Genomic DNA, 17,695 nt, shown 5'->3' on the forward strand with positions numbered 1-17,695 from the left:
CACAATTTTAGTGCATAGTAAACACAATAGACTGACACTATTGTCAACTAAACTTGGTCTGGAACTTGCCCAACAAGTTAGTCAACATTTCCATTATGCTATGATAGATCATATATTCAACATTCTTTATATTGCCTAGTTTATATGAAGGATTCAACAACCCTTTCTCTCCCTACACCTATCCCCATTATGGAGCTCAAGGAGAATCACACAAGGTGCCTCGAGTCTATCCCTCTCCAACAAGCCCGAGAGCATCAAGGACCTCGTCAACTTGGCCTCTTGGCCCACACTTGGGTTGGCGTACCTGCTGGAGCCTAGTGCTCTTGCTTCCTTGTATTCTCCCTTCATAATTGGATGGTGAGATTGAAAGGTATTACAGACTCCATTGTTGGCGGCATTATTTGTACACAGGAATAACATTAGTTAATTATGTGTAATTGTTTTGGTTAGTTGGCAACCGAGGGGTGGAAGTTGCGGTGCGACGGTTGGCGCTCGCACCCCCTCGGTACCCTTTTATACTTCGGAATGTAACTTGTAAAACACACATATTATGAATAGAACATCTGTTACACTTGTCTGATATTTACGGCATTATTCTGCGTTATGTCCTTTATGTTCTACATGCCTCATTATGCTATAGGGTTATTCTTGGAGGCCACGCGGGAAGTAGTGCCAGAGGATGAGTTGGAGGTACGGCCACAGGGACCGTTGGCAGCGGGAGAGCCTCCAATACACTTGGACATTGGGCACTCTTCCGCGAAGCGGAAACGGGCGGTGGATACGGCCTCGGCCTCAGGGGAGCCCGACAGCGGGAGGGAGTCCAGCAGCACGGAGGATTCGGAGGAGGAAGATGAGGAGGACGACAGCAGTCAGGCAACGGAGGAGCCTGTACGCGTCCGGTTTGCCCCACCTCTGTTACTGATGGGCACGACTGTGCCAGCATCTGGAGTAGGCGGCACTTGTATTCCGGCCTTCGAGCAGAGCCATACGCCTGTTACATTGGGTGCCCTCCAGCACGAGCAGTAGGGAGCACCGTCGGGCCCAGCCACAGCGGCACTTACCGAGGACATGGCAGAGTCAGGGACGGAGGAGTCACCGCACCGGGTAGTGGTCGAGCAGGGGCCGACGGAGGTGGAGGCTACCGAGCCTCCCGTGCGGTTGGAGGTCGTGGGTGGTGACGCCGTGGTGACTGTTTCTGCTTCGTTGTTGGAGGCGCCGACCATAGCGACCCCTCCTCCAGTCACAGAGATGCGTGCTGACCTCGAGGCTATGCAGAGCTGGCTCACACAGCGGTTTCAGATGACACTGGCACAGCCGGAGGGAGCTGTTGTATTTTCACCGCATCGCGAGATGGGAGCGGAGGTAGTCCACTTGGATGACTCGTCAGGGGAGGCACATGGACTCACCGTTGGGCACGAGGCAGGGGAGGTCGCCTCTGGGCAGGCACCAGGAGATGGTGCACCTTCGGTGGCGGAGGCGGTACCTTCGCAGCAAGCTACAGTAGTGACCGTTCCACCAGGGATTTCCCAGTCTTCGGCACAGGTGGGAGAGGATGTTGAGACTTATCTCGCGGACATGGTGGATATGGTTACGAGGGGTCGGCGGGTGGTGGCCGCGGCCCAGACGCAAGCATTGCAGCAGGTGGTGGTGGAGCTAGAGCAGGTCCTACAGTTTATGCGGGTGGACTGCGCGACAGCCTTCGCTACCTGCTTTGAGTCCCAGGGGTGGCCGACTACGGAGACAGCGGAGATGCTCCAGGCCTGGAGGCTGCGTCAGCCCGTGGTGGAGAGTCGGGTGACGGCAGTTGTCCGCGAGATCGAGCAGGTCTATCGGGATGCCTATTATACATTGAGGCGCACACAGCAGGAGTCTGCAGTCAGGGAGGCTTCCTGGGTAGTGTTGGAGAGCGAGGTGGCCAGTCAGCAGGCCTCATGGGCAGCCGAGAGGGCGCAGTTGTTGGCACAGCTAGAGGCGGCCCGCACAGAGACGGCTGAGATCCGGACAGCGAAGGCGGAGGTAGAGACTCGCCTGGCAGCCGAGCAGACACGGTTGGCCTGCGCGACGGCGGCAGTAGATACCAAGGAGAAGGAATTACTGGAGGCAGCACACATGGTGAAGATAGCTCTAGAGAAGGTCCTCGTGGCGGAACGGGATGTGGCTGCACGCACTCAGCAGGTGTACGAGCTTCGTTCCAGCTTGGCACCCCAGACACCGCCATCTCACACTTCTACTTCAGGGACGCTTTCTCAACCCCCTCCCTAGTCTTTCCGATATCTTGTATAGGTTGCATTATCTCCATTTTTGTAAGTCGCCTGGAGACGACTTTTCTTTTTGGGGGGGATGATGTTGGCGGCATTATTTGTACACGGGAATAACATTAGTTAATTATGTGTAATTGTTTTGGTTAGTTGGCAACCGAGGGGTGGAAGTTGCGGTGCGACGGTTGGCGCTCGCACCCCCTCGGTACCCTTTTATACTCTGGAATGTAACTTGTAAAACACACATATTATGAATAGAACATCTGTTACACTTGTTTGATATTTACGGCATTATTCTGCGTTATGTCCTTTATGTCTGAAGTTATTCACCCGAGAGGGCAAACATCCATCATATAATTTACTTAATCGTCATATGAACAGTTAGTGATAGAAACGCTTTATTACACAGTCATACATATTGCAGTCTATATTAATATTGCCATTAAATTCTGCATAAGAACATTACAGGCGTCATATATTAAGCATACATATTAAGCACGTCCCCATGGATACCACCAAGGACAAGGATGTTACTGCCTGTAACTTAATAACAGTTCTGATCTGATTTGATCCATGGTAATATCACTGGAGGCTTTTGATTCCTTTCCTTTGTATCTCTCAATGTGAGGGAGAGGTCACACCTCTTCATCATGTATGCCCTTTGGCAAGAGACACATCCTTTCACCATTAGCACCCTTTGAAAGAGTGCAACTCTTCATTATTTCTGCCCTTTGAAAGGGACACAACCTTTCACAATCAGATCTGCACTTCTGATTCCCAAAATATTCCCCCTTCAAATGAGTTCTCTTCTCCTTTTATACCTCATATTTGAGGGAGTCACAACTTATCATTTCATGCGTTTTGACCATTCATTCTTTATTTAATTTTAATTATATTTTAATTTTTTTATTATTATTTATTTTTAATTATATTTCAAAGTCGAGACATTACAAAACATGGTTTACAAAATGACATAAACAAGTTCAAATTAGTCATTTCTGACTTTTGCGATTTTTCTCTTTCAAAACAGCGAATGTCTTAGCCACATGCGGAACAACATAGATACGTGAATCAAAATATCTATATCTATATGGTATCGATTTAAACTTTAGATACCCTTTATTTTATTTGATATTTGTTCTATGTTTAATTTATTAATATTTATGTTTGCTATTCACCATTCCAAATGTCGTGTCCAGTTTACAACATCACCAACAACGTTGATACACCATTAACCTATGAACAGTTAATGCAGATTATATAGTGCAACTTCAGCATATACTGACTCCTGTGTTTCTATGTTTTTCAGAATCAAATATATACAAATAAGAAGAATTACAACCATCCTTTTCTTATGGCAGTATCATCTATAAATCACAAACCATTTTTCAAAATAAACAACCTTATTTCAAGGTCTTTGATACTGCTCTGAATCTAATTACGGAAACTGGACATCAATGACAAAAATCTTCAACAATCTCCCCCTTAGACATTGATGTCAAAATTCAAACTGTAACAAAATGTCAAACCTGAAATTGTCTGAAGCAAAACACATACTGAAACATTGTCAATAATTTTGAACCAAATCTGAAGCAAAACATATACTGAAACATCTTCTCCCCCTTTGACATCAATGACAAAGGGTAGGGGGCAAATAAGAAACAAATAAAGAAACATGAAATGCACTCCCCCTAAGCATGTGAATCTGTGAACAAAATTAGTGTGGAAAAGCCACAACCCCAAGCTGAGCACAAAGATGTTCAAAAGTTGTTGTAGGAAGAGGTTTTGTAAAAATATCTACCAATTGATGTCTTGTAGAAACATACTCAAGACAAACTTCGTGATCATCAACTCTTTCTCGCTGAAAATGATATTTAATAGAGATATGCTTAATGCGTGAATGAAGAACAAGATTTTTTAAAATATTAATCGCATTGGAATTATCACAAAATATGGAAACAGGATGATCAAATATCACCTTCAAATCCGTAAGTGTTTGCTTCATCCACAAAACCTGTGTGCAACAAGAAGCAGCAGCAACATATTCAGCCTCTGCTATAGACAAAGTGATGAAATCTTGTTTCTTGCTCAACCATGCAACCAATCTATTCCCAAAAAACAACGCGCCACCACTAGTGCTCCTTCTATCATCAACACAACTCGCCCAGTCTGCATTAGTCGGGGGATACCACAAACCATAACCCAAAGTACCCTTGAAGTTGAGATACTTGAAAATCCTTTTTACTGCATTAAGATGTGAAACATTAGAGGCAGACTGAAAATGAGCAAACATGCAACAACTTGCATAATATCAGGCCTTGGCGCTGTAATATACAAAAAGCTTCCCATCATTGACCTGTATTTTGTTTGATCTGTGACTGGTGAATCATCATTCTCACTCAGTTTGCAACCAATAATCATAGGTGTACTGACAGGTTTATTGTCTTCCATCTGAAACTTTTTAAGCATCTCCTTGGTATATTTAATTAGTGATAAAAATACGCTTGCATCCAACTGTGATACTTGCAAACCAAGAAAATATGGCAATTCTCCTATTATGGACATTTCAAATGTTGTTTGCATTTGATTAGCAAAATTCTTACAAACTTCATCATTCCCACCAAAAATAATATCATCAACATAAACAACCACTACAAACACTTGATCTTCAATAGATTTGAAATATAAACCATTGCCAACATTACCTCTGTGAAAACCTTGTTGTAGATGATGTTGATCGAGCCTGGAATACCAAGCCCTAGGTGCCTATTTAAAGCCATATAAGGCTTTTTTTAGCATACAAACATAATCCTCTTTACCTGCACACACAAAGCCTTTTGGTTGTTCCATATAAACCTCCTCTTCCAAAAATCCATTAAGAAAAGCTGATTTCACATCCATCTGTCAGACTTTAAAGTTCTTATAAACTGAAAATGCCAAAAACATACGAATTGCTTCTAATTTGGCTACAAGAGCGAATGTTTCATTAAAATCAATCCCCTCAATTTGTGCATAAACCTTACAAACCAATCTAGCTTTGTTTCTAACAATTTTGTCATTTTCATTCAACTTATTTCTAAACACCCATTTAGCACCAATGACATTTTTGTTAGAAGGTCTAGGAACCAACTCCCATGTATTATTTTTCTCAATCTAGGTTAATTCCTCTTTCATTGCATCAATCCAACTAGCATCTGAACCGGCTTCCTTGTATGTTTTAGGTTCCATTTCAGAAAGTAAAGAAAGATATACTTCCTCATTATAAGTTTTTCCTTATTTGAATTCCATCATCTTTATGCCCAATTATTTATTGTTATGGATGTTTTCTTCTAACAAACTTAGAAGGTTTCTTTTCAACAATATTTTCAAAAGAAATTTCATTGGCATTCTCTAAATTTGTTTCATCATCATTATTAAAAATATTTGTTGCAGAATTATTTTCACCAAAATTATTTGAAGTACTAGGATTGATTTCAACAACATTATCAATTTCAACAATAGATTCTTCAAAGTTATCTTTTTGAACATCTTCATCAATTTTTACATTAACACTTCCAACCACTCTTTTCAATCTATTGTTATAACATTTATAGGCTATATTGTGAGTAGAATAACCTAGAAACAAGCCTTCATCACATCGAGAATCCAAACTACCCAATCCATCATCTTCTCTTTTAATAAAGCATTTACTTCCAAAGACTTTAAAATATTTAACTGAAGCAGACTTACCATACCATAATTCATATGGAGTTTTTTTGCTGTTTGGTCTCAACTAGACTCTGTTGAGAATATAAACTGTTGTATGTACTACTTCCACCCAAAACCTATCAAAAAATTTTGCTCCATTAAGCAGAGTTTGTGCCATTTCCTTGACTATTCTATTTCGTCTTTCAACTACACCATTTTGTGTTCTAGCTGCAGAATATTGCCTCTTTATGCCATGCTCTTCACAATAAGCAATAAATTCGTTAGAAAGAAATTCCCCACCTTTGTCAAATCTTAGACACTTAATTTGAAAATCGCTCTCTTTTTCAACCATTGCCCTAAAAAACTTAAAACTGTCAAATGCTTTTGATTTTTCTTTTAAGAATGTCACCCATGTTATTATGGAGAAAACATCTATAAATAAAATAAAAAAATCTTTCATTTTTCAAACCCTTAGTTCTTGTTGGTCCACAAAGATCGATGTGGATTAATTCAAGAGGTTGCAAACTTGAATATTCTTTTGGTTTAAAACTTATTCTAGTCTACTTTCCTTGTTGAGATTCTTTGCAACTAATATTTTTAGGTTTTACAATTTTGGGCATATGTCTTATTGAATTCATAGAACTGATTTTCACAAGATTGTCAAAATTAACATGTCCTAGTCTTCCATGCCAAAGCCAAATTTAATCAACCTGACTTATCAAACAACTTCTACCTTTTACTTCCCTTAAGTCGTAAACATTACTCTCAGTTCGTTTTCCTTCAACTATTAGTTTCCCTAATTTAGATTTTCTTATCTCACATCCTTGAGCATTAAAATTTACAAAATAACCATTGTCACACTTAGTAAATTGTATTTTAATCCATCAACATACCAAACATTATTTGCTTCTAAAATACCATTAATACTCAAGGAACCTTTAACACAAATCTGCATTGAAGACATGTCCCCAAATTTTATTAGACCACAATTCCAATCTGTAAATGTAGAAAACTTACTTCTGTCACCTATCATGTGGTTCGAACAACCATTGTCCACTATCCAAAGATTTTCTCTTGTTGCATGTAAGGTTGTTTCAACAACAAAAGATATTTTCTCTTTCTTTCTCCAAAGTTTTGTTTCCTTCTTGTTAAGAAACCTATCTCCAATATCTACAAAACTCATGTGACAATTTGTTGTAGTATGTCCAACATTTTGACATTTAAAACAAACCATATTGAAGTTCCTTAAAGAAACAAATGAATTTTGGCTAACAAAATTGATTCTCCTTCTTGGCATAATTCTGCAGTTAATTGCTTTGTGACCAAAATGGTTGCAAAAATTACAATAGCCATAGATAGAGTCAAATCTTCTAGGATACCACTTTTTCTTTCTTTGTGATTCAAAAAAGTTTTCGTTAATTTTTGCACTACTAGAATTTTCACCTTTTTCAAATCCCAATCTTGATTTATTATTTTCCTGTCTTTGTTTAGCCAACTTTTCACCTAGCAATTCTGAACTTTTTCCAAACTTACTTGTTTTTCTAAAATCACATTTAACTTTTTAATTTCACTCCTTAAAGCAACTATTTCACTTTCTAGTTTTAAAAAAAAATCAGATTTTAGAAAAAGTTCAGAATTTACCATCTCTGCTTGTTTTTTACCTTCTTCAAGTTCAATTTTTAGAATTGTGATAATTTGATTTTTGGCTTCAACATCTTTCAAAAGGTCTTCATTGTCTTTAAAGGCTGATATTAATTGTTGTGATCTTTTCGCCTTCAATCGGTTGATTTCCTCTAAAGCACATACTAGTTCTTCTTCAAGATCCACTTCGCCTTCTACATCACTACGTGGATCAGCATCACTCTGATCTGAAGAAAATGGTGCTATTGCAATAAACAAAGTTTCACAACTGTAAGTATCAGAATTTTTACTATCATCAGAATTAGTGCTATCTCCCTTAATATATAAACTTCTCTTTTTCTTTGGAAACTTTCTTTGCTTATAAGTGAATTGTTCTTTGTGTTTCTTTTTGAACCCTTCTTCCTCATCACTGTTAGCATAAGGACATTTTGCAGTGAAATGTCCAATTTTCCCACAATTAAAAACATTTAAGAGGAAGTTTTCCTCTAAATTTGCCAACTTTCTTAAATTTCTTTACCAAGTTAGCCAATTGTTCTTCCAGGTCCTTTTTTGAATCTGTGCTTTCATCTTTCACCTTTTTAGTTGCTTTAAATGAAGCCTCCCTTTTTGACTCATCATCATCTGTCATTCTCATTTCATTAACTATTAGAATACCATGTAAATCATCTAATGAAAGTTTACTAAGATCTCTTGCCTCTTCTATAGCAATTTTTTTTGCATTATATCTAGAGGGCAAGGATCGTAAAACCTTTTGCACAATGACTAAATCTTTCATTGTTTCACCTAGACCCTTAATTGCATCTACTATCTCATCAACTCTAAGGAGATAGTCAGCAATACGTTCCTCTTCCTTCATCTTCAACTCTTCAAAGTTGGCTTTGTATGTTTGCAATTTTGCCTGCTTCACCTTATCATCTCCTTCATAGATGCTTTTCAACTTGTTCCATAACTCCTTGGTTGTTTGATAATGCATAACCTTCACAAACTCAGTATTAGACAATCCACAGAGAATAGCATTCTTTTCTCTAGCACTGTTTTCATAATCTCTTTTTTCAACAGGATCAATTATAGTATGAGTTGGCATAGTATAACCATTTATTACTCACATCCAAACATCAAATCCTATAGAAGACAGATAACTTTCCATTTTTATGCTCCAAAAAGCATAATTAGTGCCATCAAAAAGTGGTGCTTTGTTAGAAGATGAACCTTCCTGACAAGCCATGTGTTCTAATTCCAAAATCTACTTAGACTACTTAGGTCTTTTACAAGCACTGGCTTTGAAACCAATTGTAGAACACAGATTTACTACTGAGAGGGGGGGGTGGTGAATTAGTAGTAAATAACACTAACATTTTGATCAACTTAGAATTTTGCAAAACATTAAACCTTTTTAAAACTGAATGCTGAAAGGAAAGCACTAAACTGAAGCATGAAACAACACCACACAAGAAAAACAGTACACAAAGAAAGACGTGGAAACCCAAGGTGGGAAAACCACGGTGAGAAATGTTGTTAGGATCTACTGTCCTAATCCAGCCTCACAGTTAAGAAAGTTTACAAAATTTAGGGCACCAACCCAAGGAATCACCAAATCCCCTTTATGAGCACCAACTCTATCAAGATCACAATTTGATAATCTAAGCACCAACTCAGAATTCTCAGAGCACCGACTCTAAGACTATTTCAAAAGCACAATCTGACTACAAGTTTTGTGATATCTTCTTACCAAATAAATTCTATGATTACAGAATAAGTTTTGTGATCAAAATAATTATAGTTATTCTTCCACAACCCGAACTCAATCTGAAATAATGTTAATCTCTTTGCAAACTGAATTCAACCTGAAATAAGAACATTGCAGCAGCAATATTTGATACACACTTATCTGTAGTTTTGATTGGACAATTATCGAACTTTACTTTGCAAGTATAGATTTAAAATAATTCCAAAACAGATCACTGTAATCACAGTTATTAGTATACCTTATATCCACTCTCAAATTTCCTTCTCTTCTTGGAAATAAACCTTAGACTCCAGCCAGCAAATTATCTTCAAAAATCTCCATCAAAATCGATACATACAAAATATTTCTGTTATCTGACACTTTCCTTCAAACTTTTTCCTTACATACATCCACATCCACCAATCTTTATTGTTTCTATTCAAGGCTTAAATAGAATTGCTTTTAGTTTCAACTGCCAAGGTTAGTTACAACCGAACCCTTAACTAATAGTAAACACCCTTTTGCATATGTACTAACAAGGGCGGTTGAGAACTTCTTTAACGACTTCAAACATGATATACAAAATGACATAAACAGGTTCAAATTAGTCATTTCTGACTTATGCGATTTTTCTCTTTCAAAACAGTGAATGTCTTAGCCACATTCAGAACAACACAGATACGTGAATCTGAATATTTGTAACTATATGGTATCAATTTAAACTTTAGATACACCTTATTTTATTTGACATTTTGTTCTATGTTTTATTTATTAATATTTACGTTTGATATTCACCATTCCATATGTTGTGTCCAGTTTACAACGTCACCAACAATATTGATACACCATTAACCTGTGAATAGTTAATGCAGATTATATAGTGCAACTTTGGCATATACTGACTCCTGTGTTTCTGTGTTTTTCAGAATCAAATATATACATATAAGAAGAATTACAACCATCCATTTCTTATGGCAGTATCATCTACAAATCACAAACCATTTTTCAAAATAAACAACCTTATTTCAAGGGCTTTGATACTGCTCTGAATCTAATCATAAAAACTAGACATCAATGACAAAAATCTTCAACAAGAATATGGGTGAGAGGGGCGCAAAAGGAGAAGTTGCCATGAAAATGTTGGACGCTATTCTTAGAGGGCAACGTGTTGCAAATCAGCGAGCACAAGAAACAAATCAGTGTCTTGGGCAGATAATTGAGTTGGTGGCTCATCAAATGGGGGTCAATAATAACATCAACAACAACAACAATAACAATAATATTGGTGCAAACAATGCATGGAAAAAAAGGTGGTAAAATTGGTACCAATAGTCAAGGGGATAACTCAGTTAACAATTGAAATGCAAATCAGCGGGCAAGAACTGTAAATTTCAGACCTCTTATGTCAGTTTTTTCATCTAGAGTTCAACCATAGGCTGACAATGAACCCCAAGTTATTGATTTGCAAAATCAGTTATGTAAGATTGGACAGATAGAGGCCCAAATTTTCAGGCTTCTATATCTCTCAGGGATTACACTCATCTCAGAATGAAGCATAGGCCCCATGCTAGGGAAAGAATGAATAATTATAATTTACAGAAAAAGTTTGGAAAACTAAGCCTTCCTTACTATGATAGATCAGGGAAGACTTCAGCTAGCTTGGGTGCAGAAGGTGGACACTTATTTGCAGCTAGCTTGGGTGCAGCAGGTAGACACTTGTTTAACAATATCCCCCTTTGTCATTGATGGCAAACCACAAAATGCTCCCCCCATGACAAACACTTATTTCTCTATCTGAATCTTTTTACTGAAGCATTTTGGCTTGCTCTTTCCCTCTTTGACATCAATGGCAAAGGGTCACTCGGATTCTTTCTCTGAGACTTTCTCTCCCTCTGTCTGATATAATCTATGCCCAATACATTCTACACATCACCACAAGACCAACATGTCTTTTTGCAATAGGGACTCAACACTCCCCTTGACCTTGTATTTCCTCTTAATTAAAAGGAGAGCTATCTCTCATCTTTTGCTTGAAATACTAAAGTCTATTATCATACTCCACCTTTTTGCACCATGGCCACCTCTCATCATTTTGTCATCAACTATTTACAATTAGAAATCCAACACCCTATTTGCGGGTTATGTAAAAAAAATGTCACCAAAAGAAATTGTTAGCTTTGTTGAAGTCCTTGAAAATGTGGATGTTGATGTAGGCAACTAATTGATTTGAAGAGCACAATACTTGGAAGCCATTGGAGAACTATTGATGTCATGTGGATTGAATGTTGACTTGGATTCTATCGTTTCTAACTAGAAAAATGCAACTCCTTTAACTAATTCTTTGGGAGTAATGGGAGACAATGAGACATTGGAAGGGAGTCAACCTCATAAACCATTGGTAACCTGCTATTGCCCAAAAGTTTGGAGGGTAAATGGCACAAAGAGGGGTCTGCAATGGATGCCATGCCAACAGAAACACAAGACAAAGTTGCATAAAAGGGGATGAGGATCTCGTTGCTGGTGAAGAATGGTGCAGCCTGCTGAGCAAATGGAGTCTCGTTGGAAAAGCTAGTGATGTCTGGTTTGGGCAAGTCACAATTACCACCAGAGAAGTTTATGACCACTACTAATGGATTGCAAATGCCTCTACTGCCTTATGAGCAAATTTGTGCTCTTCTGGTGTTACATCCCACTTATGCCCTAGTTGCTAATATGCAGTATTTACGCCATGATATATGTTGCCCTCGTGCATTTATGCTATACTTGCAAGATGTTTAACATGCCCTGGTTTTCATGTTTAAATTGAATGATTGTGCCCTAGTTTTTCATGTTTTAATTGAATGAATGTGCTCAGATGTTCATGCATAATCGGTATGATGTCAACTATGCTTAGAATGATGATTTGATGAATCATAATTGGTAAAATGGTGACTTGATAGTTAACATTATGACATGATGTTTTACTTTTGACAATGATCTATGAAATGTCAGAATAGGACAAATTTTGATCTAACTCGTTGAATTGGCCAAGTGTGTGGAGGAGATCGTCATCCTCTGCGAAGGGAGGAAAAGTATCATCGGGTCTGGAGGTAAAGGGAAGAAAGAACTAAAACCATCTAAAACCCTAACCCTGAGCCAGGTAGTCTCATGATTGACCTTGTCAAACTACGTCAAGTAACCCTAGATGGTCCGTGTAGAGATTTTAGGGTTCACAACCCTAGCTTTTTTATTGCGCTTCGAGGTAACTTGTTATTATTATTTTAAGCAGTTTTAATTTAATTATTATTTAAATTCCGCAGAGGCTCATGTTTTATCATGTAAATATATTTATTGTATACATCTTATGCATAGCATGAATATGAGAGTACGTATACCCGACAATATGCGTGCCCTCGTAGGCATGCATACATAAGGCATGTATATTCATATATACATATATGAATATATTTTACAAAACTCTTGAAAAGGTTAAGTAACCGTAAAAATAAAAGAAATGGTAAAAACCTTGATTGTTTATTTATTTGTAAAATAAAACCCATTCTCTAGTCACTAGAGGTATAAGTGGCATGAAGGAATAAAAATATTAATCAAAACATTTTCACCCCCCCTTTTTCTTAGCGCTATGCTCATACACACTATTATTTGATGAGCAAGTTATAATTCTTTTTCAGGCATATTAAATGGGGAGTTCGATATTAAAGTATTATATGTTTTTTTTTAAATACCGAGAAAATAAGGAAGTGGGGTGAAATAAAATGCTTTACACTATGAAGATGTCATCTATTTAAAAAGAAAGATGAGAAGGTGGCTCGAACATTCTTTTGGTGTGATTTTGAGTCTTCTTTGAGAAGAAAACCCTCAGGGAAATGGCGTGAAGAGAAGAAGAGAAATTCTCGTGACCTCCTGAAGCGGTTTTGAGAAAATCTGCCTAGCTTTAGGCTGGAAGGAGGATGGAAAACGTTTTTTGGAATATATTAGGGGTTTGTGCATTGAACGAGACCTCATTCATTACTTTTGGCCGCAAAAGAAAGAGGTATTGGCTCTGTGTTTTTCTATTTTCTTTCTCTACGACTTGCGTTTTCTGCTCTGCAATTTCAAGAGCAACGGGGTTTCCTGATGGGGAAGGTGCTGAAAGACACTCTTTAGACGTTTTTCTTCTTCTTCATACAAGTCATGATATATGAACAAACCCTCCAATTTGTTATACGTTCATTCCTTTGTTTTGGCAAAGAAGATTAAGAAAATATGTAGTTATATCTCGCTGTTTGTCGTTCTCCATTTGTAATGTGCAAACTTAAATTGGAAGATATATTTTATTTGTCTAAACTGCTCCTTGATGAACAAGGAACTTATATAAATTTTGATTATGCAGTCTTTACATCTGCCATAGGTGTAAATGGTATATATATATACGAGTGTATTTGTATGTTCTTTCAAAAAAAATGGTTTAAAAATACTTGGGTTTATGATAAACCCAGCTGAAAATAAAACATCCAGCAGTACCTCTCAGCATAAAACTGTATCATTCCAAAATAAATCTGAAAACCTTTTTGAATCTGATAAAATATTAACCAGTTTCAGAATTACTTAATGTTTGCAAGCTAAGTCACTAGGTTCGGCCGAATTTGAACCTTGAAGTTCGAAATTCGCCGAACTTGAAACATTCCCTAAAAATTCGATTAAATTCGAATAAATTCGAATAAAAAATTAGGGCTCACGAAAAACGTTTTTTTGGCACGTTTTAGGGTTTCGTCGGGTTTGTTTTATAAGTACGGGCGGCCATGGACAGAGTTGCAGTCACGGACACCACGCACTAGTTCCAGTCGCCATTGCTACCCGCCACGGACGGAGTTGCAGCCACGAGCCACGGCCATTGCTACCTCGACCCGACGTCGCTCACGGTTGACCTGCACATGGGCCACCGCCATTGCTACCCGACCCGACGTCGCCCACGATTGACCTCCACACGGGCCACCGCCATTGCTACCTCGACCCGACGTCGCCCACGGTTGACCCACGACCATTGCTGCACAGGTAGGCTTCGGCTTCTCTGTTTTTTTTTTTAATTTTAGGTTTATTAATTAAACAACATTATAATTAAATTTTTTTAGGTTTATTATTTATTTATTTATTTATAATGTTTATAATGTTTAAAAATTTATAATTTTATATTAATAATTTGTAATTTTATATTACATATTTTTTAAATTTTTTTTAGGTTTAATATTTTTATAAACAATTTAATAATGTTTATTATAAATTTTATTATTATTTATTTAATAATGTTGTTTATTTAATATCTTTTTAGGTTTATTATTTATTTATAATGTTTATAATGTTGTTTATTTAATATTTTTTTAGGTTTATTATTTAATAATGTTGCTTATTTAATATTTATAGATATATTACATATATTTATTAAAAAAATTTAAAAATTACATATGGCGAATTTAATTCGAATTTTATACATTTCGAATTTTTTCCGCATCGAACTTCATTCGAATTTCAAAGCTGTCGAACTTCGAATTCGAATTCGAACCTGGTGACTTAGTTTGCAAGGGTTATAGCAGGGTAAGTTGCTGTTAGGAATTTAAAGGAATACTCATAAACATCCGATATGAACAGTGTTAGTCTTTAGTACTAAATAGTACATCCTCGTCTTTTGCAAAACCATTTTGGTCAGTTGGTGGGTTCTTAGCCTACTTATTTTTCCATAACTGGTAAATCTAAGATATGTAACAGCAGGGTAGACCTTCATGTATCTCTCGTAAATACCATCCCGTATATATATATATATATATATATATATATATATATATATACATACTGGGTGATATAAAGTTTGGGAGAAGTAAGTGCAATTGTTAATGATGCATAAAGACAAACCTCATTTTAGAAAGGGTGCTTGGGATATAGATTTGCAATACAAGAAATTCCTCTTAAATGAGCATTCTCAAATTTGTCTAAGTCTGAAACACATCAAGATAGCAGCATCAGACAACCTATCTAATTGAGATTATCATCTCTGGATTATGAAATCAACTAATACCCTACCCTAGTAGGGTAGTGGGTAGAAGGGCACCACTGTACCTCGATGCAGATAGCATCACCATTGAGTGATTACCCTCATGATGCCAGGACAATAGAGACATGTCAGGCATGGTTTACATTCCATACTTATGTGTTGGATGTACAGCTGGCAGTTATTATGCCCCCTACTTTCCCATCCTAGGAATTAAGTTGTATCACTACAACCTTTGTAAAACTGAATAAGAAGAAATAAATGGTAACTTTTAAGAGTATCGAAGCTGATAACAAATGAACGTTAAACATATGTTTGATCTTAGTTCCTTTATGAGTTCAGATGAACCCATTTGACCCTAGACCTATGCCGAGAAGAGTGGTGATCATTGACAGCACGTTTAATCGTGCTTGTAGTGTTAAACCTTGGCCAAGGTGGTGCTGCTTAGTGCAAGCTACCGTCAGATCATTAGTACCAGATACACCTCTAGTCAGGAGCATCATACTAGTTGAGAGTTACCCATAGTGTATGGCCGACTAGCTGTGTAGGTCCTATAACACCAAGTCTCAGATGGCATTGAGTTCCACTTCTCGTTACCTCCCTGCGAAGGGTCGAGCCAATCCAGTTGGATATGGCACAAGGGACTAATAAGTTCGTGGTTGGGTGTAAAAGCACCCTGATGATACTTTCCCTCCTCACTGGCATCTTGATAAAGTTATGAAGTTTAGAATGTTAGCATCAGATGAAATATACTCTCTAAACTCTCTCCTTCATTTAATGCAATGTTTAGTTATTTTCTATGTTATCCGAAAAACGCATTTCTGGCTTCAAGGCACCTATTTCGGAAACCGTCCCGATTTCGGGGACTTGGGAACGACCGGAAACGTTTCCCAGCCGTCCCTGATCCCCGAAAATTTCCGGAAACCATCCCGAAAACTTGAGGACGATCAACATTTTCCTCGAGGACCGTTGACCGTCCCCGAGACGACTAGCCATTTCTGGCTCGTACAACAATAAAAAAGAAAAAAATTCAAAAAATTATTATTATTTTAAGGGAAATTAATTTTTCAAAAAATTATTATTATTTTAAGGGCAATTTTTTTTTTTTTTAAATTTGGATCCATTGGATGATGGAACCTTTGAGGTTCAGGCTAACAATGACAGTGACATTGACTTGGATCAAGATTAGGGGCAGGGACATACTATTTTTGTTTTCATTTTGACTTTGAAGTTTGAGACTTCCGGACTTTGTCACTTTGAGTCTTCTCACTTCTAACATTTTATGATACATTGATACATGATAGTTGATATATGATATGATACTTATAGCTCTTCATCTATTACTTTAACTTTTCAATGTTTCATTTTGTTGAAATTTGAAACTTGCAGCCTTTGCTTATTTAAATATTTTGATATATGAATCTATGATATGGTACTTGATAGTGTAACTTCTCATTGTTTCAATGAATTATATCTATGAATGCATGAAATTGAAATTTGAACTCTTATTTGATTCATTTGATCATGATTCATGATGCTATCCTATGTTCTTAATCTTATTTGTTTGATGCTATGTTCTTAATCTTATTCGTTTGATGCTATGTTCTTAGTTCTATGATGATTCAATGAATGATCAATGATATTAGTATATTATATTACATAATTAGAATTAGAATCAAGATTCAAGACTCTAATTTATAAATGTTATTATGTTGCTACTTGCTATTATTAAATTTCATTTCATATATATATATATATATATATAGGTAGTCGTCCCCTGTTCCGGGCAAAAAAAAAAACGTTCCGGAAACCCATTTCCCCGTCCCAGAAACTTGGGGTAACATAGGTTATTTTCTTATCTTACGTTTATGTTTGGTTTAGAGCAATGTAATTACTTTCAGATATTGTTTATCTCAAAAAAAAATTTCTCTTCCTTTATATGTTAAGTTCCAATGTTCATGTTAATGGTTATATTCATTTTAGCATGTTACATCTGGTATTTACAGATCTCCCAAAGAACAACACTGCAAGACTTGAAGTGATGAGGCTTCTTCACTCTAGTGGCAAGGGCACTCTTTATTGCTACATTTGTCGCTAGCTACTAGTAAGCAGGCTGAACCAAATGTGGGGTGCAACTCAGATTTTGTAGTCAACAAAATGCTTTTTTGAAAGACGTCGTAGTTTTGGAAGATGTCAATCAACTGTTGGTCATCGTCTCAAAGTGATCAATGGAGGAACCAAAATGGTTGTCATTGTAGCAACAATAATGATGTCTTTTGCATGTCCTCACAGCACAAAAGAGAACAAGATCTCATCATCTTTAATAAAATCCTTCAACCCAACATCACTCTTCATGTTTAA

The sequence above is a fragment of the Cryptomeria japonica genome, chromosome 4, assembly GCF_030272615.1.
Source record: "Cryptomeria japonica chromosome 4, Sugi_1.0, whole genome shotgun sequence".
Taxonomy (NCBI): domain Eukaryota; kingdom Viridiplantae; phylum Streptophyta; class Pinopsida; order Cupressales; family Cupressaceae; genus Cryptomeria; species Cryptomeria japonica.